Genomic DNA, 24,980 nt, shown 5'->3' with positions numbered 1-24,980 from the left:
TTCTGGGATGTCCAGAGAGCAAGCAATTTGCAACATTCCTTAGGACAGCACAGCCTGCTCCCCTCTCTGCACCTAGCCAGCTCCACATGAGTCCAAGCCAACTCCCAGGGAAGTCCATTGAAACATTCCCACTGACTTCATTGAGAGCTGGACCAGGTCATCAGCCACTGTGAGAGGAGGGCAGGGCCATTGCCCTGTTTTCTCCACTGCCTCCTCCCCCCCCCCCACCCCGATATAGTAATTCTGCTCCTATGAGTGCACACGCTGTGCTTGCTCTTGCTTTTTCCTCAGAGGTGCAAAAGTTGGCAAAGGCTCCTTGTGCTCCTTTGCCCCATGCGCAAGTGACAGCCATGCAAGGCACCCAGTGCTGACCTGACAAGGTGCCCCAGTACTGACGTGGAGAGACAAGAGGTTCATATAGACTTCAAACTTATTTGATCCTTGGTTTCTCTGCTATTTGAGGAGGCCAATGGATATGGTGTGGGGTGTGTTGTGGCTGTTTATATGATAAATAGAGAGGACTCTAAGGAAGATCATATCTGGACTTGGATCTCAATTTTGTGGCTGGGTCACATTTCCAAATAGAAACTGGACTGAGTCCACTAGTTCATCTCACATAGGCCACTGAACAGCATACTATGTCCTAGAAGAGAGATTCTGTACACCATTGCCAGTCCCACAAACCACACATCTATCATTCAAGCTGTTTTTCTGTGTACCACTACAGTTTATAATAACCCAACAATCTCCATTATAAAACCATATCAAATGGTTTTAGCAGATACAATCTACTGCACTGCCCTTATCTACTTGGTATCTTTGAAGAACTACAAGTTACTTTTGCAAAATAAAGATTAATCTTCCCAAACGTGTGTTTGGTTTGGAAAAAAATTTAAATCAATATAAATTCTAGGCCGGATTCACATCTTGTATTGCTATAATTCCATTGCTATTAGCACAGAGGTGAAGCTCATCTTGTATTGCTATAATTCCATTGCTATTAGCACAGAGGTGAAGCTCACCTCCCCCACACACACACATTCTGTTAAGAAAACATTATTCTTATGTGGATCTGGTTCTTGTTTACCTTAAACCTGTACAGTATTTTTAACAGTATATTACTTTTAGAAATTATTGTACCAATTCTGATAAAATTCAAGCTGCCCCAAATCAAACTGATCACATCGCTATTAGAGGTTCAAAAAAGTGTGGGGGTTACTTTTTCTCCACAGTTATTGTCATTTGCTCTTTTGGTTCTGGCTAGATCTGGAGATCCAAACACAAAACATTCCAAGAGGGGCAATTTCCTAGTGTTTCACGTCTACAAACAATAACCATTTAAGTGCTATTATTTATCGTCATTATTTTTTGTTGTATTTACAGCATGACTGGAAAACACTTGCCCAAAATACCAGAAGGAAAAATCTCTTGAGACAGCCTGTTCTTGCAAGATTTCCATCCCAATATTTACAGACCCAGGAGGTCCAGATAAGCTTTGGATATGCATCAAAGCTTGTGGATGCTTATCCGAACCAAGCACAAGCCCGGATCCTTTTGAAGTTTGTCCATCACTAGTTATCTGTATCCAATTCCTCCCCTTTCATAACCAGAATTACAGTCCCTGTCTTCAGGAAGTTCTTATGTTCAGTTACTCCTAATTTTCCACAAATGGATATACAGAATTATACTAATGTCTATACCAGCCTTTCAAAAGAAGTCATGCCTCAGTTCTCTTCTAATTCTTAAGCCTATTGCTCTTCATTAAAATTTGAAACACAAACAAAACTCACTGAGCTTAATAATATCTGAACTAGGCATCTGCATCTCTCCTTTATGCATCATTTAAGGCCAATAACCTGGAAGGTGTAGTGAGGTAAAAATCTGGCCTTTCACTGCTGGGAACAAGGTTCAAATTCATCTTGAAGTCTTGAGTGAAATACGTTTGGTGATTTCTGCTCAATCCCTGGTGAACAGTAGCTCACGTAATAAAACTATCATACCTAATTCAACCCAACTGACAAGTTTTTCTAGGGACAGGCCTTGCATGTGGACAGATTTATTGGATAACCTCAAGAGAAGATACTCCCTATAGGTCAGGTGAGATGAGGTCATTGGCGGGACAGTAATGATGAAGTTTTCGGCTCTCAATTTCACCTTTCAACAACTATAACAGACAGCAATTTGGATAAGGATCTTACGCGATTTAATAAAAAAATTAAATTCTTGTTCTATGTTCTGCTTAAAGCCATTATCCTTCCCCCCCTCACTTTGCATTATGGTATTTATACAGCAAAGCTACTCGAACCAATTTATTTTCCGTGTTGACAGAAGTTAGTGAATATCTTCTTAGTCCTTTCAAGTTCATCCATTTACAAAATTCAGTGGAGATTGTTTCAATTAGGGTCATCTATCCGTCATGTATCCCTTGATCCTTTGATCACCAGAGCAGCAATACCGTGTCAGTAATCTCTGGGCCACCATTTGGGTTAATGAATCGGCTTGACTTTAATTCTAGCCCAGATGTAATCTTTTATAGCTTAATGATTTGTTCTAACATGAGCACCAATTGAATGTAAACAGTTACTTGATTTAAAGCGGAAACGGGTTTTTTTATGCCTTGTTTCTATTTCTAATTAATTGTGGAGCAATTAAATCAAACCTTGATCTGTTGCAATCAGGATTAAATCATGGTGTAGGTTAGGCTGCTAATATCGTCTTTGAGATCATTATTATCAAGGCTAACAGTAATCAGCAAAGGAGGAAGAAACGGATGTAACTGGGGTCACAGATCTGAAGAATTGTTCAGCTCAATTTCAGTACAGACTTCTCCTCATCTTTGACAGCTGGTCTGATGTAATGCATAATAACACTTATTTAGTAACTCATATTCCAGGATCTCAAAGCACTTTTCAAATGTCAATTTATTCTTGCAGCGCAGATGTACAGTAGGTAAATATTATCTCCTGTGAACACAAGGAAAAACTAAGGCACCGTGTGCTTAAGCAGCTTCTGCAAGGTCACACAGTAGGCCCTCAATCTTGATATCATGAACAAAGCACTGGTAAGAGGGCTTTGCAATGGAATCTATGTATGATGTTTGATAGCGGTGGAGGGCATCCTTACCCACAGGCACTCATACAGCTGGACAGCATAGGTTATGTGGCCTGCTGCAGCCCCACAAATGATAGGCTTGAATAAAGACTGGGAGTGGATGGGTTATTACACAAAGTAAAACTATTTCCCCGTGTTTATTTCCCCCCCTCCCCCGCTGTTCCTCAGACTCTTGTCAACTGCTGGAAATGGCCCACCTTGATTATCACTCCAAAAGGTTTTCCCCGTGCCCCCCCACTGCCACCCCGCTGTCCTGCTGGTAATAGCTCACCTTACCTGATCACTCTCGTTACAGTGTGTATGTTAACACCTATTGTTTCATATTCTGTGTGTATATAGATCTCCTCACTGTATTTTCCACTGAATGCATCCGATGAAGTGAGCTGTAGCTCACGAAAGCTTATGCTCAAATAAATTTGTTAAATTTGTTAGTCTCTAAGGTGCCACAAGTCCTCCTTTTCTTTTTGCGGACACAGACTAACACGGCTGCTACTCTGAAACAAATGATGTTGTGGTCAGCGTGTCCATGCTGTTCTCAGACTTGCTGGCTATGCTGTGGAGTTCAGACGGTCTGCCTCCATGAAGAGCCTTAGAAACTTGTCATGTAGCTTTTATCTTCAATTGCTATGGGGGAGTTGAGGGAGGGCTTTGTAGTATCCCCAGTGGTAGAGCAAGAACAGGACTCATTTGTAATAAGTTAACAAGGTGCTTTACTGAGGCTGAGGGTATGTCTACAGTGCAATGTAAGCCTAGACTTAGTGGAACTCCAGTCAGTGGACCCTGGGTTTGAGAACCTAAGACTTGAGGGTCTACACTGATTGTCAACTCTAAGTAAAGAATTATCTAACCAGGGCCTCAACGTGGGTCTCCAGCAACCACACTGCAGTATGCAGACCTGAGTACAACCAACCTTATCCCAGTCTTCCTAGTGCCCTCTTGAAATGTGGCCGCTCTAGCTCTATTTGTGGTGCAGTGTGGGAAAACTTGATTATCCACCAAACTTGACTGTCCAGGGGACAAAGAAAGTTGGCCCATAGTGTTGTGGTGCACTTTTGGCAGTCTCCCAGAGCATGAGTCCAGTGGGGCTGCATCTACAGTACAAACCAATAGGGTTTGAACCCTGGGTCCTGGCTAGACTAAGGCTCAGACCCTCCATCCCCAGGTTAACACTATTTGTTAATAGGAAGGGGGTTTTAAAACTGAGTTCAAACCCTGGATTTACATTGCAGTGTAGACATACCCTGAAGGACCTAAATCTCCCTAGCTCTAATTAAGCACATACTGACCTATCCAGCATCACCACATAGGCCAGGGGTGGGCAAAATACAGCATTTCCAGCCCACCATGACTAACATTTCTGTCCGGCCTCCTCTTCCCATTTCTGTCCGTGATCTCCGAATCTGGGCTGCTAAAAGTGCCGCAGCGCAGTGGGACGCTCAGGCAGGCTGCCTGCCTGCCGTGGCCCCGCGCCACTCCCAGAAGCAGCCATCTGCTGCTGGCACATCTCTGTGCGCCCCTGTGGTAAGCGCCTCCTGGCCAGAGCCTGCACCTCACACCCCCTCCCGCACCCCAACCCCCTACCTCATGTCAGAACCCCGTCCTGCACCCAATCTCCCTCCCAGACCCTGCACCCCCTCCTGCACCTCAATCCCCTGCCCCAGCCCGGAGCCCCCTCCTGCACCAAACTCCCTCCCAGAGCCCACACCCCTCACCCTTTCCTGCACCCCAACACTCTGCACCAGTCCAGAGCTCCCTCCTGCACCCAAACTCCCTCCCAGACCCCGCAGCCCATCCATGAATATAGTAAAAATGTGCGGCCTGTGACAACTTACCAAAATTCGTGGAGTGCCCCGCCCCCCACCGCAAAAATTATTGCTCACCCCTGACATAGGCTCTCCCTAAATCCTGGTCTGGATTAAACAGTGAATAAAAAGGGATTTTGGATTACACTTCAAGTTTAGTCAATGAAAAAGCCAGGAATTAGAATCCAGGAGTCCAGATTCCCATTCCTCTTCTCTAATCACATCTCTGAATCATGGCATTACTATTCTAGAACAGCTCCGACGAAAGCTGTTTTGCATGGATCTCTGTAATTATTTATACTATCACATTCTCCAGAAGATTAATTCAAGCTAAATCAGAATCTTTTGTCCAAACGGGTCATCCATATGACACAGGGATCCCACAGAAATAACACAAGGATCTGAATTTGACTATGAACACCGAAAATATATGAAAGCAGCATATTGTAGTTTGTACTTCAGTTCATATTAGCTTGAAAAAAAATTACAGCAGTGCCATTTTCAATTCAGTGTTATGCTGGAAAGGTTGCAAATTGATTAGAATTATGCCTTTTTTGTGCCAAGTGATAATTTACTGCAATTAATTATCAAAAGATCTACCACTGTCAATTATGGTACTTGCCCTTTGGGGGAGGGGAAGCTATTTATGAAGAGCTAAATTCTGTAACAAAGTTCTATTTTACTTTATGTTGTTTTCAATTAAACTATCGTTTGCTTTTCTTCTGCCAAACATAATAAAGACCTGTTAGGAAGTAATCATGCTACTGTGACCTTTTCTTTTTTTTTTTAATCTAAACATTATCTAGACCTCCATTGAGTCAACGCTCCTATTGTTACACCTGCAAATTGTACATGAAGAGGAGCATACTTCAGAATTAATGAGCACAGCTGCCGTCTCTCTTACATTCAACACTTGTAAAATAGACCTCTTTAAAGTGCCATTATCACAATATTGATAGAGTTATTTATAGTACTGCAAACGTTCCCAGTCATAACAGAGTCCTTGTTATCCCCTGCAGCAGTTCATATTGTTGCCATCTCCTGGCCTCATTCCAGTGCCTGTGATAAGGCACCAGGTGGACAATCCTTCACAGATGAACTATAAAAGACATTAGGAAAACTTTTATACAAGCAAGTTTTATAGCGGGGAATAGGTCAAGCTGTCAAGCCCAAGCCCGTAGCAGACTTGTCATGTGCCTCTTGTGCACCATTTCTCTCATTTTCAGAGAGGAATGTGAAATGAAATAAGAAGCCGTGCAAGCTGGAAATGATCTGGCCAGCATTTTTGCAGTTACTAAGATTGTTTTACCATAACTCAGCAAAACAGATGTAAGTTCAAACTCATGGTGTCAGTCGTTGAAAACAAACAATCACAGGTGCCAACTTTTGTTGCTAAGGGAATAAAAGAAGCTGGGGCGTCGTGTTCTGTATGTGTAGAGCTCGGGGTTGTACAAGCTGGTGGTTCTGTTGTCACTAAGCAGTTACTTGGGTTTTCAGAAATTTGCGGGGGAGCGAAATAATCCTGCTAGGCAGGTCAGCCTTCTGACCCATAGGAAATTTCGTCCAATCTGATTCAGATACTGTCACTCAGTCTTCACATTTTGGATTCAATCGTGCTCCCATCAAAGTCAATGCAAGTTTTCCCATTAGCTCCAGTAGGTTCTGCATCTAATTCTTTATTTGCATCTGTCTTACTCTGTGCTTAAATTTTGTAAAATTATTCTCTTTCACATTTGGGGCCCATATACATCCCAAGATCTCTGATCATCCCCAGAACTCCCACTGCTGTGCTAGTGATGGTGGTTCCCAGAACTGTCCTGCAACGCATGGGAAGTAACTAACTCAGTGCCTTTGCCTAATTCAGTGACATTGCTACAGCTGTATCAAGATCAAACAGTTTTGCAAGCAGTCTAGCTTCACTTTGAGTTTCAGGTTCAATTTAACCCCAAAAATTCAAACTTCAGATAAAACTCAGAGTTCTGTCATGAAACCAGTGAGTTTTGATGTTCTACTGTGAGATTGAAGAGTTTAATCATTTTTGTAACAAGCCCCTAATGACCAACCTTGCTGGTTTCAAGCCAACCTTTCAGCAAAATCTATTTCCAGATCTGAGCACCTTACAAAATTTAAAAGACTTAAGGTCCCAATCCTGCACCTGCATCTGTGAGGACAAAATCCCTATGTGAGAGGTACTTTAGATTGTAAGCTCCTTGGCGCAGGGGCCTGTCACCATGTTCTGTGTTTGTACAGCGCATAACACAATGGGGTCCTGGTCCATGACTAGGGCTCCTAGGCACTACAGCAAGACAAATAATAGTATGAATCAGGTCCACACAGAGAGTTGAGTCTAGTTCATTAAGGCTGGTTTGTGCCACTCTGGCAGTACAAAGTAGTTTTAAAGTCATCTTATCTGGCCTTAGAGGGAGCTGTCTGGGTAGTGGACTCCTCTAGTGGTATAGGTCCATGGTAGTAGCTTCTACATCACCAACACTCTGACTTAGGGCACATGACCTAGGGTCCCGTGGCCCCACATGTGACTTATGTGTCTAGTCAAAACAGACCAAGCTCTGTTCACAGAAATTTGTTGTTGAATAATTTTGGAGAAGGAGTCAGGACAAGATTGTCACTTGTCCTCTCCTGCTGTGTAGAGGGGTAAGAGGGCATAAGGTGCCCCCTGAATTCTCCCATATGGGCAGACTGCAAGTCACAACATAGGGGTGAGGAGAGTCACTTCCAGGGACACAGACTCTCCCTCCTGCACAGGTGGGCAGGCATGGGTGGGAACGAGCAATCCTGGTCCACCTCCCGCTCACTAGCCCATGTAGATGAGCCAGAAAAGAGGGAGACATTTTCTGCTACTGGTGCCCTGGCCCTTGAAGTAAGATGAAAGCAAGGAACAAACTGTGACTCTTAGAGTCATAAGTCCCTTCCTGGTCTCCTCAAGGCAGGTAATGCCGCCACAATCTAGCCCTAAATTTGGGGACACCTTCCTGGTGTTTACAGCAAATAAGTCAAGGATTTGCAAGTCAAGTCAAGGATTACCCCATTATTTTTAAGATTAGTCCCTCAAAGCTTGAAGAATCTGCAATGTTAAATGTTTTCTCTGGAGGACTTCTGTCTACCAAAGCATTTCTATGTACTGTAGGACCGCAAAGTCTTTGTAACGTATTTATTCTCGCAAAACCCTTGTGAGGTATGGAAGTGCTATTATCCCCATTTTACAGAAGGGAATTGAGGCACAGAGAGGCTAAATGACTTAGCCAAGGTCACACAGGAAGACCGTAGTGGAGCAGGAACTTGAACCCATTTCTCCCAAATCCTAGGGTAGTGCTCAAACCATTGAACCATCCTTCCTCTACATTATGTGACACCTTTCACAGACAGTAAATTACCTCCATTTAGTTTATATATATATATATATATATATATAATGTCAGAGAGTGAGATGCCTCCACACCAGGGCAACAGTCTTTTCAGTTCCCCAGCACTCACTACATTTTTTGCAAGTGGAAAAAAAAAATCTAGATCTGGGGGAGGGTTGTGGTGGGGGACAAGGAGAAGTTAGTTGCTTTTTGTTTCTCCAAACTTGTTTTAAAATTGACACACAATTTTGGTGCATACATAATGAAACTCACCAGTTACAATCAGAAACGGGTTTCTCATAATTCAGTGGGAGTTGTTTTTAAAATTTGGATGTTGGTCCAGGACAGCTTTATTGATTGAAGTTAATTGCATATATTTTCCTGTCCTTTTATAGAAGCCTATTTTTAAGCCACTTGAGAGACTGCTAACATTTCAGAAAGGGGATATGCCAAAGCATTGCTTTAATTCATTATCTTTTGGACATACAATAGTTGCTACTTAGCCTGAATTAAATCAGTTGGAGAATGTAATAGTGTAATTACTTACAAGTATCCAAAACTCCTTTTAAGTGAATTCACTAGGAAATTTGTCTTGCATTTACATTCGATGCAAATGTCTTTTATTTCAATTATACTATTTCATCATTTAAGGACCTGCACCAAAAAACTGGGGATTGGTCCTGCTTTGAGCAGGGGGTTGGACTAGATGATCTCTTGAGGTCCCTTCCAACCCTGATATTCTATGAAATCAACGAACGACAGATTTTTCTTGTTTCCACATGATATTTTAAGGGATAAAATTCCAGTTAGGTCATTTATTTTCTAAAATAACATAACATAGAAACTTTCCACCAATTACTTCGCTAATTCTTTCAAAATGCGTAAACATGATGATCCTCAAGGTAACAAAGGAAATAAGTCTGTGATTTTGTTTTCTTTTTTTCTCCCAAACCATGTTACCTCTGTGGAAATTTTGTAGACAAAACCTGAACATTAGCTAGATTACTTCCCTGAGTTTCAATGACGTAAAGTCTGTGCTCTTCCAAAAGTTATGTCATCCTGCTTCACATTGTAGGTAGATCTAAATGTTCTCAGATTAGAATGATCTATGAACTGGAAAGAACAGTGCAGTGAGGTAATATTCAGAATGTTAGCAGCAGTGCACCATAGCAGTCCCTGAATTCACGCATCCCTAGCACTGAGCTACTTTTGTGGAACTTTCCAATTTGCATGCGTAGTTATATCTCATTGAAGCAGCTGAGCACTGAATATATAGTTTTAGAAGGTGAAACCACTGTAACCATTGCTGAACCTGCTGTAACCACTTCCTTGCCCTCCCTATTGTCTATCTACAGTTTGTTGCTCCCATTTGTATTGTCCTGCCTTAAAATATATTTCAGTTTAGCAAAGCACTAAAGTCCATGCACAATTTTAGTTATATGAGCGGTCCTATGGACTTCCATCGAAGGATGTAAACTCGTTGGGGCAGATATCTTGTCTTTCCACTTGTCCAGTGCACTAGCTAGCATACTTTTGGTGGCTGTGAAAAGAAAGAAAGAAAGAAAGAAAAATAATAATAGTTATATTTTATTAATTAATAATGGGCTCAAGCTGCAAAATTTGGTTCTGAATTTGTAAGTGTTCAGATGCAGGTTTGTGCTAGGGCCCATCTCTGTTTCAGAGGGAGGTGAGCAAACTCAGGTTAGTTTAGTATTTGGAAATTCCAAATCAGGAATGGTTTAGACATCCCATTTTATAAGAAATCTCAGTGTTTACTTTTGTGGAGAAGGGATGTTCAGATAAATGATTCCTCTTTTACCCTATCTCTAGCTTTAGATCTGAGAGTTAATAAATATAGACTTGAGTTGAAATACTTGATGCTTGCATTACTCCCAGAATTTACCTGATTCTAGTGTCTGACCCAATTCACAAATGTTTTACTTGGGAATTCAGTACCCATCCCTAGTGAAGTGCCTATGAAACTTCTATTGCAATGAACTGAACCACAGATGGATGTGTGATTTTGAGGGCCACTGAACATTGACAATTTTCCCAACTGAATCAAAATTACAGAAACACCTGCATGGTTGCATCTGCAGACTCAGCTAAATTTATGCTTGCATACAGCCACATGACATCCAACCTGAAATTGTTCTGCATTTTAATCAAATGTGTTGTAATGTCAGTATAAAACTTTGTATAAACACAGCTTAATCTGTGGAAAGTTCCACTGAAGCATTTTTATTTGGCACCAGTGTAACTGACTGTGAGGCTCCGTGAATTAAAATCAAAACACAGTGTATACAAGCACCCAGGGCACTGATGTTTTAATTAATGAAATTGTTTTACCAGTGCTTTCTAAGGTTAAACAATCTGAATAGTGTCATATGATGCTATCCATATGTATATAGAGAGATATATAGATGCTTCTGTAAGGCTGTCTGATCCTGCCAGCTCCTCCACATATGTAGACCAGTGTCCCCATTGAAAGCTCCCTTGCCTTCATTAGGGTTCTGCCTGGGGACAAGGTTCTGCCAACACAAAGCAGCTTACAGGATCAGAGCGTAAGTGACTGAAAAATGAATAGACATGGTCTTTTATCTTGAGAGTCCATGAGCCAACCAGTGTGTTCACCCTGCTGATGTAATCAGCATCCGATTTGGTATCTTGGAGTTAGATGGAAAGTGCAGATTTAAATTTAGTAGATTACAATCTGGAAGGATGGGTACTACAAAATAGAGTGTTGTCTGCTGATCTCTTGATTTACTTTTGCATATAGCCCCAATACACCCAAAAACTATGAATCAGTGAATTTCTCCCCTGATGGTACATTACAAAATACTCTGAGAATTGTTCAATGAGTACAAAATCTGTAAATTCACCAGTTCTCAAACTCTAGGTGGGGACCCCAAAGTGGGTCGCAACTTTGTTTTAATGGGGTCGCTTAGACTGGCTTAGACTTGCAGGGTCCCAGGGCCAACGCTGAAGCCTGAGCCCCACTGCCCCTGGGGATGGGGGGTCAGGTTACAGGCCCCCTACCTGGGGCTGAAGCCCTTGGGCTTCGGCTTTGGCCTGCCTGCCCAGGGCAGTGGGGCTCAGGCTATGGTCCTCCCATCGGGAATAGCGGGGCTTGGGTGGGCTCAGGCCTCAGTCCCCACTCCTGGGGTCGTGTACTAATTTTTGTTATCAGAAGGGGGTCCCGGTGCAATGAATTTTCAGAACCCCTATGTTGGCTGAAGACATAAACAAAATAAATTATGTGAGACCTAGGTCCTCGTTTGGCAAGTTCATTCAGATGTGGATGCCTGTTCACTAAGAACTGAACTGAGATCAGGAACTCATTGTACATGGTTATCAGATAGTCAAGTTTGTGGTGTAATGTTTCTCTGTCTCCCAGCTGCAATGGAATGGAAATACAGATTAAATGAGATAATTTAGGAAGTTATTTTACTGAATAGATTCTGGATTTCAACTTTGTGAACAAAGTTTATTCTTCACTACATTATTGACTTGTATGCACACAAATATCTTTTAGACAACCCTCCACAGACATTAAGCACGTGTGGAAAAGAAAGACTCATGTTATGGATCTTTCTATGTATACGACCATATGCTCATAGCACTTCCCAAGTATTTATCCATACAACACTCTGCTGAGGTAGGGAAGCATTACGATCTCCGTTTCACAGATGGGGAGCTGACGCGTAGAGAAATTAAAACTGAGATTTTCAAAGTTATCTAGGCTTTAAATTTACTTTCATAGGAACTGGGCATCAAAATCCCTTTGGAAATCTCTGCTTAAAGGGCTTATCTGCAGTAGCCCAGGAAGTCTGTCACAGAGCTGGAAGCAGACCCCAGGGCTCCTGAGTCCCAGTCCTATGCCTTAACCACAAGACCATCCTTCCTCTTGTGAAGAGGCTCGAGTGCATAATGTTGCATGGCAGACAGAGGAGACTACATATAATTAAGCCACCCCCTTACTGAGAAACGATTCCTGAATCGGCTTGTGTTTATGCTGCATTTACCTCACTACTCAAAACTATCCTTTGCAACCCAAACATGAAGGAATAAAAAGGAAGGTATGAGGGAAACTGTTAGGTGGCCACATTAAGTTCAGTGATTTCTAATAACAACGTTTGCCGCAAATGATCTGGATCCACATCAAAAACATCCACTCAAGTGCACAGCAAGGGGTCTATTCTCATGTCCGTGCTCATGTGTTAACTCCCACTGACATTAATGGGAGCTGCTTGCACTCAAGGAGACATGAATAGTCCCTATGGGAATTACATAAAATAGAGTGTGATCATACAAAGGCTGCTTCAACTGTCAAGACAAAATAATCCAGTGGGGAAAGGAATCTTAAAGAACATTGTGGATAAACCTTGGCCTTTGAACACCACTTTGGACAATCCAGTGTGAGGGGAAAATGACACTTCAGAATCGGTTCCTCGCTCCCAGTTAGAATTCTACCCTTTCCATAAGCAATTCGGGGGAAATAACATTATTTAAAATATTAATTGTGGCTAAGGTTTTGAGAAGCGACTCACCATTTTGGGTGCCCAACGTGAAGCACTTTAAAGAAGGCTCAGTACCCCCCCCCCTGCACTCAGGCGCCATTCTCATGCTGAACACCTCCCACATCACTAGTCACATCTGAAAATCTTAGCTAGTGTCAATACCTAAAAGGAGCCATGTTCTAGGAGCCTGTTTGACTTGCTTGAGACAGGAGAGGAAAAATTATGGAAGCTGGAAGCGTCCAAGGTAATCATTGTGTTTAGTTTCTTCTTGTTGGTGAGAAGAATTATTCTGTATTTTAAACAGATATAGGGGACACAGCAAAAAGAGCTTGGTGACCCACCCAGACATGACGTGATGTGACAGACCCAGGCACAGACATGACTGAAGATGGGCCTTGATAGGTATTTCTCCACAGGTACAGGGATGCTGAACTATACATGAAATAGGTGCATCTGCCTGTCAGATGGTCGTGTTGCTCTTGAAGTTACCCAGTTGTCAGCAGCAGCTGTATAATCTCCACAAACTTGCTAAAGACCAGGAAGCTTTGCCATTACCTGAGGAACTTCCAGCTTCTTTGGAGCACGACTTGGCCCATCTGCTCAGCAACAAAAATCTCTAGGAACATGTTATCCTGATAGGCTGCTCTTTATGGTGGCCCCCAGTGAACACAGGGTCCAGTTCAACATCTCTGTCTCGTAATCAAAGCACTATATGTAATTAGACTTAGCTACCTGAGAGAGACACTTTGTCTCTGTGACCCAGGATCTTCCACCAGTTACATTCCACGGCAATGAAACAGTTAACCAATGGGGTAGGCTCATGACCATGAAAGAGACGCATCAAGACTGTGGAACTCACTGTCAGATGGAATAAGAATAATCCCCAGCCTCACCGCATTGAAATCTAAATGACAAACCCACCCCCTTGCTCAAGCTTTCCCAGAGCAACACCCTCACTCTCAGACTTTTGTATTCATTTATGTTAAGACCCCAACTCCTAAACCAGCCTCCTAGTGCCAAAGAAGGAAGAGAGAGATGTAATTGTTGTTGGGAGATTATTTAGTATGGTGATACATTCTAATACTAAAAATGTGGGTGGGTGAATGGATAGTACATTCACATCTGTTACATGTAACCAGGGGTTAGATCAGGTGGCCTATTTGGAACCAGGAACTCCTGGTTTCCATTCCTTGTTCTACCATCCCATCCTGGAATTCAGCCACCTGAATCAGCAGAACTTGGAGATTTGTGTATATCCTGTGCCTCAACATTGCCTTCTAGCTCCCCTTGCTCCTCTCTAGATCCTTAGCACCAATTTCTTCTGGAACAACCCAAGGCAAAAGAGTTCATGTGAATAATAGTGAGAATTCTTATTTTGTGAGTTGTGCTTTGTACAGTATGGTATTTCAGACTAGTAACCAAGGATTTAATTATTCTGCAGCATAGGCATATAGGCTAAACCAAAGTCTTTAGGAGCTGCTGTGTTCCTTTTGGCTAGAAGTGTGTGTGAAGAAATAAACAATTATATATTGTTGCCACTAATGTTCTAGCCAGCACCTACATATAATTAAGTGTGAAGATAGAGAAGAGCAGTTTGAGAGCTGCTGCTTTGATGTGTAAGTGTCTTGGAATGTCAGAGAACAAGGGTAACTTGTGCAAAGAAAGCAACACCAAAAGCCAGGTCTTCAGCAGGTATAAATCAATGGAGCTACACTGATTTACACCAGCTGATGATCTGGCCCTTGGTGTCACTTCTGTTGCCCAAGTTACATAGTACTACAGAACAATGCCCCACCCCCAATAGACAACAGAATTTGGAGGCCAAATCTCTTCCCAGAATCTGTCTGATCTGTCTATTTATTTCTGATGTTCTCTGATGCAAGGACACTTCAGTACGCTGCTACTTTGGGGAGAGTATTTCTGTACCTCTAAAATCTCGTGTCTGACTCTTCAACCCGAAAACCTCTCCAGGGAGAAGAGGGAAGAAGACGACAAAACTTTGATTCCTCCATTGAGAAAGTCCATTCAGACGAAGCCAGGTAGGAGAATTTAGACCTATGTTCTCATTTGATGGATATTTATAAGGATTAGTATTAATCAATGGTTACTGAACACTTCTTGGAAAACAGAAGTGGGACACAGTCTTCTGATTTAAAAGGAAATTCATATAAAAGTACAAAATGCATAGATCTTTGGGTAATGTTTCCTCATTCTAGTTTGTCAAAACCTATCAGTGAAAAAGTGATGTCCTACCCCTTTAGTGTGTCACTGATATTATGGTAAGTAGCCAGAATTCTTAAGCAAAAGAGAATGTTGCAAACAGAAGAGGGTAGGTTTTATAGAATATTCTTGTTTTCTCTTCTAGATTTCCACTTCCGGAAAGTCACCTGCCTACATCAGTCCACTTTCTTTTCAAAGAAAAGGAGAAGTAATTCTCTCCTATAGTTCAAATAACTCGTCATATCACTTCACCTTGGGGTTATCATTTTTTAAAAATTCAAAAAGGACTTTCACAAATTAGGCTGCGATCCAACAAATCACTCTAGCACATGCTTAATTTGAAGCAGGTGAGTCGTCCTATTGGCTTTAATGGGACTGGCGACTCACCTCCTTAACATTAAGCAAGTACTTAGTTGCTTTGCTGCATCAAGGTCCTTGTTGGATTGGCTCATCTTTATTTAATATAAATTCCCAATATGCATAACTCGTATTTAGTGTAATGCAACTGCATGGAATACTATTGCCAGAGATGCTCTGCGCTTACTTCTATCAGATCAACGAAATGCCTGCATCTCATATGTGTTTGCATCTGTATTACAAATCTAAACAAAATGTTTGTTGCTGTGGAAGGAAGCTTTTAATTTACTGCTTCCCCTTGCTAATTTCTTCTACAAGAAGTCTCCATTCTCCTGCATGACAACCGCAAAATACTTTATATAGTCTATTATGTACCTTCAATAACAGTCCTCTCACACAGTCACCGAGAACCAGCCTGGTGGTTTATTAGCCTCACAATCTGAGGAGAGGGGCTAATCCAACTTTGCCCCTGCCCAGACTGTGTTGAACTCCGTACAGACAGAGGCCAGAATCTGAGCCATAAACTCCAGGTGCTGCTGGATAAGATACTGTCTCAGAAAATAATCAGAAGTCTGATTCACAAGGAAATGTCAAGTTTTTACCTATGCACAACTGTTGATGTTGATTAGCCCTGATAGAATGCTAGATGTATTGTTATTTGTACAGTTTGAGTCCGTTCTCTGACCTGTGGTTCTCAAACACTTATTTAATAAAGACAGAACTCTATTAGTGTTGTATCTACTTGTAAACTTTAAAAAACAACACAACCACATAGCTGGGAGATAAATGTCATAGGTTAATACATTTACAGATTTTAAGGCAAGACGGGACCATGCTGAACTTCTAATCTAACCTCCTGCAGAACACAGGCCATAAAATAAGTAATCTTGAAAATCACATCTGTGCTTGTTGTCAGATATTTTGAGTTTAGCCCTCAGCCCTCCCACTTCAGGCTGTGAGTTCATCAGATTTAATAAGCGGGGTTATGCTTGGTCAGAATTTGGGTGGAAGATCCCCAAAGAACACTCTAAAGAAGTGATGCTAGATATATAGTAGATGACACTCTTCATCTGGGATTATATTGAACGTTTATGGCAGACATCATCAGGTGGTGGTGTTACACATGCCAAGTTCTTTTTCTTAGCATGTGAGCAAGTTTTTAGTCTTGGGAAGACAATCTATGTATTGTTGTGCTTATGCGCGGTCCTGGTTAGAGGGAGCTGTGTGAGCAGCAGGAAAGTTTGCTCTCGACTTTGAGCTCTGATTAGAGTTAATTCTGGAGACCTAGGTGCTCCCTGGGAACTGGGCGTTGGTGTTGGGCTGAGATTCCCAATGCCTGGGATTGCCCTGCATGCTGTTTGTGACCCCTTCTGTTCTAGTCTTGGTGAATCTGTGTAAATAAAACAAGAGACACAGAGAATGTACCCAGACTGTGTGACACTGATTTCTCCTCCACTGGGAAGCAGGCGTGCAAAGCTGAGGACATCCACAGCTGCTTGCCAGAGAAACAACAGTACTAATGCCCAATATGGAGGTGGCAGATACTCTGTCTGTGGGGTGGGTCTGGCCCATTGGATGGCTTTATGTGGCCTCCATGACAAGTTTCTCAGCTTTCCTTTTTGTGCAGAATGACAGGTTTCGGGCTTTTTAGAAGTACATTTCTAGCAACACCTGCTTCCTCCTGCATGCCTGGAGCCACCATGCAGGTAGCTCATGTAGGGCTGCCAGAGTGGTGCTTACTCCCTCTTATTCCTCTGCATGGCTGTAGATTCCAAATCACCATCTAATCCCACATGTTCATGTGACTCACATGTGAATGTGTGTTTCGTGCCAGAAGGGACCATTCAATCATCTAGACTGGCCTCCTGCATATCACAGGCCATTACATTTCACCCAGTATAATTTGCGTTTGGCTAAAACGTATCTTCCAGAAAGTTATCCAGACATAAGACATGGAGAATCCACCACTGCCATTGGGTAGTTTAATCAGTGGTTAATCACCTTCAATGTTTGAAAACATTGTGCCTAATTTCTATTTTAATTTGTCCAGCTTCAGCTTCCAGCCATTGGGTTCTTGTTGTGTTTTGTTTCTCTGCTAGACTAAAGAGCTCTTTGGTATCTGGTACTTTCTCCCCCGCTAGTTACTTATACACTGTAATCAAATCACCTCTCAGTCTTCTTTTTATAAGCTAACCAGATCAAACTCTTGAACGTCTCACTGTAAGGCATTTTCTCCATCCCTCAAATGACCTTGATGGCTCTTTTCTCCATCCCTTTTTAAAATGTAGATAGTGGAATGTGACACAATATTCCAGTATCGGTCTCACCAACACTGTGTACAGGGGTAAACTTGCCTCCCTACTCCTGTTCACTACTCCCCTCTTTGTACAGCCAAGAATCACATTAGTCCTTTTAGCCCAGCATCATGCTGGGGGCTCATGTTCAGTTGCTTGTTCACTGTGACCCCCTAAATATTTTTCAGCGTCACTGCTTTCCAGAATACAGTCCCCCATTCTGAAGGTCTGGCCTGCATTGCTTGTTACCTTTGCATTTGGCAGTATTAAGATGCCTTTTGTTTGAATGGACCCAGCTTACCAAGACATTCAGGTCATTTAACGATGGGGCCAGGGCAATCGTATCATTTACCATTCCGTCAATGTTTGTGTCATCTACAAATTTAGTCAGCAGTGATTTTATATTTACCTCCAGATCATTGATAAAAATGTGGAATAGCATTGATCCTATTACGGATCCATGCAGAGCCTCACTAAAAACACCCCCTTTTGAAAAAAGCTCCCATTGACAACTATTCTTTGAGATCTATCAGTTAGCCAGTTATGAATCCGTTTAACGTGTGTGCTGTTGGTATTGTCTAGCACTCGTTTTTTAAAATCAGAATGTCATGTGATACTAAGTGAAAAGCTGTACAAAAGTCTAAGTATATACATCTATCAGCTACCTTTATCAACCAAGCCTGTAAACACATCAGAGTGAAATCAAATTTGTTTGACAAGATCTATTTTCCATAAAACCATGTTGACTGACATTAATTATATTCTTATATAGTATTTTAATTCTTTATCCATTGAATCCTATATCAGCTTTTTCATTATTTTGCCCGGGGTTGATAGAGGTTTTTCTCTGTGTCTGGTCAACAGGGGCTGTAAGTCCATTAATAGCTCTACCTTAAGGCTCTTTAGCTCAAGCTATAGAAAGTCATGCTTTAAGTTCAATTCCTGGGGTCAGCCACAATGGCAGCCATCACAATTAGATACCATCAAGTGACTAATTGACCACTAGCCAAATTGACCATATGTACACTGTAAAAAATGTAATTACATTATTAGATATGATATCCTCTGTTGTTGGCCATTGGTTTAACTAAAGTTTCTAAATGACCATTAATGCCAAAATTATTACTACTATATTCTTCTGGAGAATAACGTGCCTAGCCACATAAGATGCATCACGAAAGGGAACATGAAATATCAGCTATCATGTAACTATCCATAAATGTTGGATTTCTACAAAGTGATTCTACTGCATCATAATTAAGGGTTTGAAAGTCAAATGATTTAAGTGCTAGTTTTAATTACTGCTTGGTGAACTTTAGTGTGTTAGAATTGTCACAACTTTCCTTGAGGATTAATCTCAAGACAGGCAATACAGTGGGAAATTATTAACTTGTACTTTGGTTCAGCAATTATCTGCATTACAAGGTTTATGCAATTAGCTGTTTAAGATGTCATTATATTTTGCCATCTGGTACACAGGAGTTTATGCATATAAGCAGGCATGTATTGAAGTGATTTTCACTATATGACTCTTGATCTCAACCCAAATCATCACTATAATGAGTGGAAGACACAGTGTACAGTACATTAGTGGCAGGTGCATACTATCAAGCTTCATTTTAATAAAAGACTTTCATTTTTCCATTTTAAAGTATTCTGCACAAGTGCTGGGAAATTAATTACACGTTTTCAATTTAGCAAAGACCAAAGACATGTTGCAAAATGTTAAGGAACATCAGTATTCAGAAAGGGGGCCACTAAATTTATGTTCTTTCCTTCTATACCATAGGGTCAAATTCCGCCTCCAAGTACCAATGCTAATGTCTCATTGAAGTCAGTGGGAAATGTCTGCTCGCATGCTAGTGAACAGAATTTAACCCTCTGTGATTTATTTGTGAAACTCCTAAGAGAGTGGCAAATCTCTCAAAGCTGTGGATCAAGGGAAATAACAGAGCAATTTACATGGAGAGCAAACTGATAGGATGCCTTGAAACCCACCTATGCTGTGATACCTGTGAAAACTCTTGACAGTGGTTAGCCAGCTGGTGTGCAGTGACATGTACACAGCAATAGGTAGCAAACTGCCTCGTTGTTACCTTGTGTTTCTCTCCACTCCTGTTAATCTGTCTTTGTTGTATCCACCTGTTGGCTCTCATCTTAAACTTAGATTGTAAGCGTTATGGGGAAGGCACCGTCTCTTTCTGTATGTCTGGACAGTGCCTAGCTCAATGGCGTCCTGGTCTCCTGGCACGACCACAATACAAATCATAAATATTAATAAGAGACCATTATATTGAGTTATGATAATACATGCTATTTCTATATATATGGGGCTCAGAGTACTTCATAATCATTAACAAATTAATCCCCCCATCACTCCTGGGAGGTAAACTGAGGCACTGAAAGGTTAAATGACTTTCTTGAGTACAGAAGAAATCTATAGCAAAGACCAGAATAGAACCCTGAGGACCCCATAAACAAGGGACTCTTCATATGCAGAAGTACCTTTCTGAATCAGAGCACTGATCCTTAGGCCTGTGCTGATAGTATTACAATACTATCATTTATCTGTAAATACCAGCCACAAAAAAATTATATAGATGAGGAGGGGGAAATTACATTGGATGGGATGGTTTGACTGTTCAGAGGCAGGGAATGGATTTTCAGAGGAGGGAATTTCCCTGGCTTCTCCCACTACCAATAAATCACTGCCAACTCTCCACTATACTTTTGCAGATCTTATATTCTAAAGTGTAATTCAGACAGTCTCATTGTTTAGTTCCTGCTACCCCAGTTTCAGAAAATCCTCCTTTTGTGAAAGGTGTTTAGTATCAAACATGTGCATAGTTCACAGACATGCTGTGAAATGTGGTCAATCTTCTAGCAAATCAAATCTCGCATGCATTTTTTTTTAGTATTGCTTCTCATCTTATGTTCTGGATACTCTTAATTGCTTGGCGCAATGAATAATAATTTAGATCCAAGGAGCGGGAAAAAAGCATCTCAGCAAGGTATGCTTCCAATTACAGCCCCTGAAATTCCCAGCATGAGAATTGTGCTCTGTGTGTCTGTTTGCACAAGTCGGAACTTAATTATTGAATTACATTAAAAGGACGCCCTCTAGTGTCCCATTTTATTACATGGGTGAAAGAAAAGTGGACTGCAGAGTCGATAGGGTTATTTATTATTATTATTATTTTATTATTATAATAGTTTGGGGTGGGAAAATTTTTCTCCTAAGAGATAAGTCATGCAATGAAGTTGACATGAAATATTTGTACGGAATAGATTTAAAGTGTTACTTCAGATCAGAATGTCTGAGATTTTGCATTAAAAGATTTTTTCTACGGGGCTGAGGGAAATGATCCCAGAAGACCTAACAAAAATATTACACAAATCTATGCACACACACAAAGGTGCAGAACTTGCCTCTTCTAGAAAATCAGTGTTGACAGGTCTGTGGTTCATTTTACCGTTAGTCAGAGATTATTATATAATATATAAACACTTTTCTCATATATAACAATGTATATACTGTTATATGAGAAATATAAAAATGTTTATAGAAATATAAGCATATTTCCCACATTCATGCATGTGCCATGATATCCATCTGGAAAATAACTGGAAATGTTTTTTCCAAGTGGAGCCAAATACTCACTCAGCCACAGTGCCCACTGATGAAACGAAACAGGTGATAAATATAAAGTAATGGAAAATTAACATTCAGAAATGTGCAATATGTTTGATCCCCAGAACAAAACAGATTAACAATGAAAATCCAGACAGGGAGCTTGGTCCTGCAACTTTTACTCTCACACAAGTAGCCCCATTGACTTCCATGGAGCTACTCAGATAATTAAGGACTGTTAAGATGAGCAAGTGTAGCAGGATATGACCCATAGGTTAAGATTTGCTGGACCAAATCCTCACCTGATTTAAACTGACATGTGAAGTCAATGGTGCTACACCAATTTATACCATCTGAAGATCTATCTCCCTAGATCAGTATGTCCTCTAACATCCAAACCACCCACTTACCCTTCATTTTATTAATAATTTATTTCTTCTTTACAAATATTGTTATTTTCTGCAAGAAAAAGCATCTCTTCCTTTAAATAAACATAAACCAGTCTTGGGAAAGACTGAAGCATTGATTGAAGGTCACTGGAATTTTTCTGGTCATTACAAATCCATTGCGAACAGAGCAGCCATTGAAAAGTGACACTGATGAATGAGGAGGGCTGCTGGTTTCCTTGGAAAAGTTGGGTTGCTAGTAGTGAGAAATGTGTCATTCATTTTCTCAGGAGAATGTTACTTTTTTCCCCTCCCTCCCCCTCATCTCCAAATCCTTTTGAATCGTGTAAATATCCATGTCTGCAAAAGTTAAGATGAATTCCAACAGGATCATTCCCCTTTCCAACAGACAAGTAATTAGAATAATTAAAATTGGGCTCTAGCAACATATTATCAACACAACAAAGCTTAAGGAAGCAGTGGTAAATGTGTGGAAAAGATGCTGCATCTACATATTGGACTAGAGAACTTCATCTTGGTTATATTCTGTTGGCTTATAGTTGTCCTTTTATTTTCGAGAGTGGAGAGTTGTCTTCTTTCCTTACATGCATTACATAAACCCATGCAATGACCTTCCCTTATTTTATTCTAAATCCATACTCACAAACCCCAGTACTCTAAGATTGTAAGACAATAGTCAAAAAAACTGCCTTAGCACTATTGCGAACTGTAATGTTTAAAGCCATTAATGTAGAATACTGCAGTGTTCTCATAAGGGTTTATATTATATTTAGCTAAAACTAAACTATGTCTAAAACTATGACTACAGGGCAAAATGACTGTGTCCTGCCAGACATCCTAGAACACTTATTCTCAAGGACTGGTGCGTGTATCACTACAGTTACTTCGGGCTTTTGCCATTGATTCTGATTAAGCATTCCCCACCACAGTCTCCTCCCTACTTTAATGATAAATTCTGGGCCCACACTCTGGGCTGATCCCCTGTGCTCCCCTGCTGCCTGCCTCTCAATTACCTTTGCATGCTGAAACCTACAGCAGATCTTAGGCTACTCTAAATCCCAGCCTCAGATGATCTGGTGCACTCAAGGATTTGGAGCAGCAGCAGGGCTGGGTGATTTAGGAGCAGGCCGACCACCTGGGGTGCCAGCAATGGGGGGGCGCCAGGCTCAGGGTGCCGTAAGGTATACAAAATGGAATACAGGTACTGAAGATGCTCCTCGCCTGCGTTGCCATTTGGTTTAGGGCCAGCTCGGAGCAGCAGAATACCTTTTGGAGCAACCCAGGCTCCATGATGGGTTAGATTAGCTCCACTGAAGGGCCTGATTCAGATAATCCCACTGAAGGCAATGGGATTATTTGTATGAGGGTGGATTCATATGAGTAAATTTTTCAGGACTGGGCCTTTAGAGGGTCATAGAGGTGGGAATAGGAAGAGGTTTCTTGCTGCAGCAAAAGGGAGGGCAAGAAAGTTGCTGAAACAGCCAGAAGTCTATGAGTATGTCTACACTACCCCCTGGATCGGCAGGAGCGATCAATCCAACAGGGTGCAATTTATCGCATCTAGTCTAGATGCGATAAATCGACCCCCGAGCACTCTCCCGTTGACTCCTGCACTCCACCGCCGCAAGAGGCACAGGTGAAGTCAACAGGGGAGCAGCAGCAGTCGACTCACTGTAGTGAAGACACTATTGTGCGTAGGTCTAAGTACGTCAACTTCAGCCATAAGAAAAGGAGTTCTTGTGGCACCTTAGAGACTAACCAATTTATTTGAGCATGAGCTTTCGTGAGCTACAGCTCACGAGGTGAGCTGTAGCTCACGAAAGCTCATGCTCAAATAAATTGGTTAGTCTCTAAGGTGCCACAAGAACTCCTTTTCTTTTTGCGAGTACAGACTAACACGGCTGTTACTCTGAAACTTCAGCCATGTTATTCACGTAGCTGAAGTTGCGTAACTGAGATAGATTCCCCCTCCCCTTCCCCCCCCCCACTGTAGACCAGGGCTTAGTCTGCTAAACTGGTACAGGGGACTACAATTTTTGGGAATCACCAAGGAGTGTTTTGTACACCAAATACTGCCCACCACTGTACAGATTATGCAGATCTACTCCAATGTAAGGGCTACATTTTCAAAAGTGTCTCAAGCCAGTCTTTAATTTTGACTGACAGTCCCTCTAGGTGCATACATAGGTTGCAAGTTCTTTGGGGCAGAAACCATCTCTTTGTGTTTGTAAAGTGTGTAGCACAATGGGGTCTTGGTCCATGATTAGGGTGCCTAGATGCTACAGTAATACAAATAACGATGATGAGATCCTTAATTGATAAATGGGCATTGTTATCTGTATCCGTAGTTGCATGTGTAAATTTCTCATTTGCATGGGTCACTGATAACGCACACAGATCTATGCGCACAAATTAAGCTCAGAACTGTACACAAAATAAGAGGTTTTGTTTAGACAATCTGAAGTATTTGTCATTAAATTGCACTTCTGTAAGATTACAACAATGCAAGGGAATATATGGAGGTACAAATACATTATAATGCATATTTGTGTGGTTGTCCAAATGCTGAAGAAATAAATGGTAATACTCTGAAGGACTGGAGCATTGTATAATCATATTTTCATTCCATATATATGCCATACATAAAAGTTTGGTTTCTTTAAAGCAGAGGAGATGTAACTGGTGTGGTTATTGCCACCTGGATGTGAAGATCATAAAGAATCAGGTGAATAAAGATACCTGACCTAGAATCAGTGCCTCGGTTATAATTTGATCAAACCCTTCATTGTTGAGCATAGCAACTGCAATCACAACGCTCAGACCCCAAGCTCCCCTGAGGCTGCTGTTTCTAAATTCACCACTAGGGGGTGATGAAACTGGGACTTTAGGAACAGTGGCTTTGGGGACAGGGATGTTGGCTGGTTTCAGCTGCCGCTGGGGTTGGGTTACTTGCAAGTTTGTGGTGATTTTTCTTCTGGATCCTCTCTTTCCACCACTTTATTCTGTTGGGCCCTTCCCTTGTTACCATGCAAAGAGGGACTTGCTTACACACTGGAGCCAAAATACACATTCATCATTCCGCCAAGTACCAGGTAGTGTTACATAGACATTTTGCCTCTTGGCCTGGGCCCTTCCCCATGCAATGTTTATTTGAATGAAACAGAAGCCTGATAGGCTGGGCTCCTTGGGCTCAAACATATTTTTCCACTTGGCGTTTGTATATGCAGGTGAAAATCTTTAAGATTACGCTGCAGTGGAGTTGCGGGGGAAAGGGGA

This window comes from Eretmochelys imbricata, chromosome 8 (genome assembly GCF_965152235.1).
Source record: "Eretmochelys imbricata isolate rEreImb1 chromosome 8, rEreImb1.hap1, whole genome shotgun sequence".
NCBI classification, from domain to species: domain Eukaryota; kingdom Metazoa; phylum Chordata; order Testudines; family Cheloniidae; genus Eretmochelys; species Eretmochelys imbricata.
Note: the sequence above shows the minus strand (reverse complement) of the source record.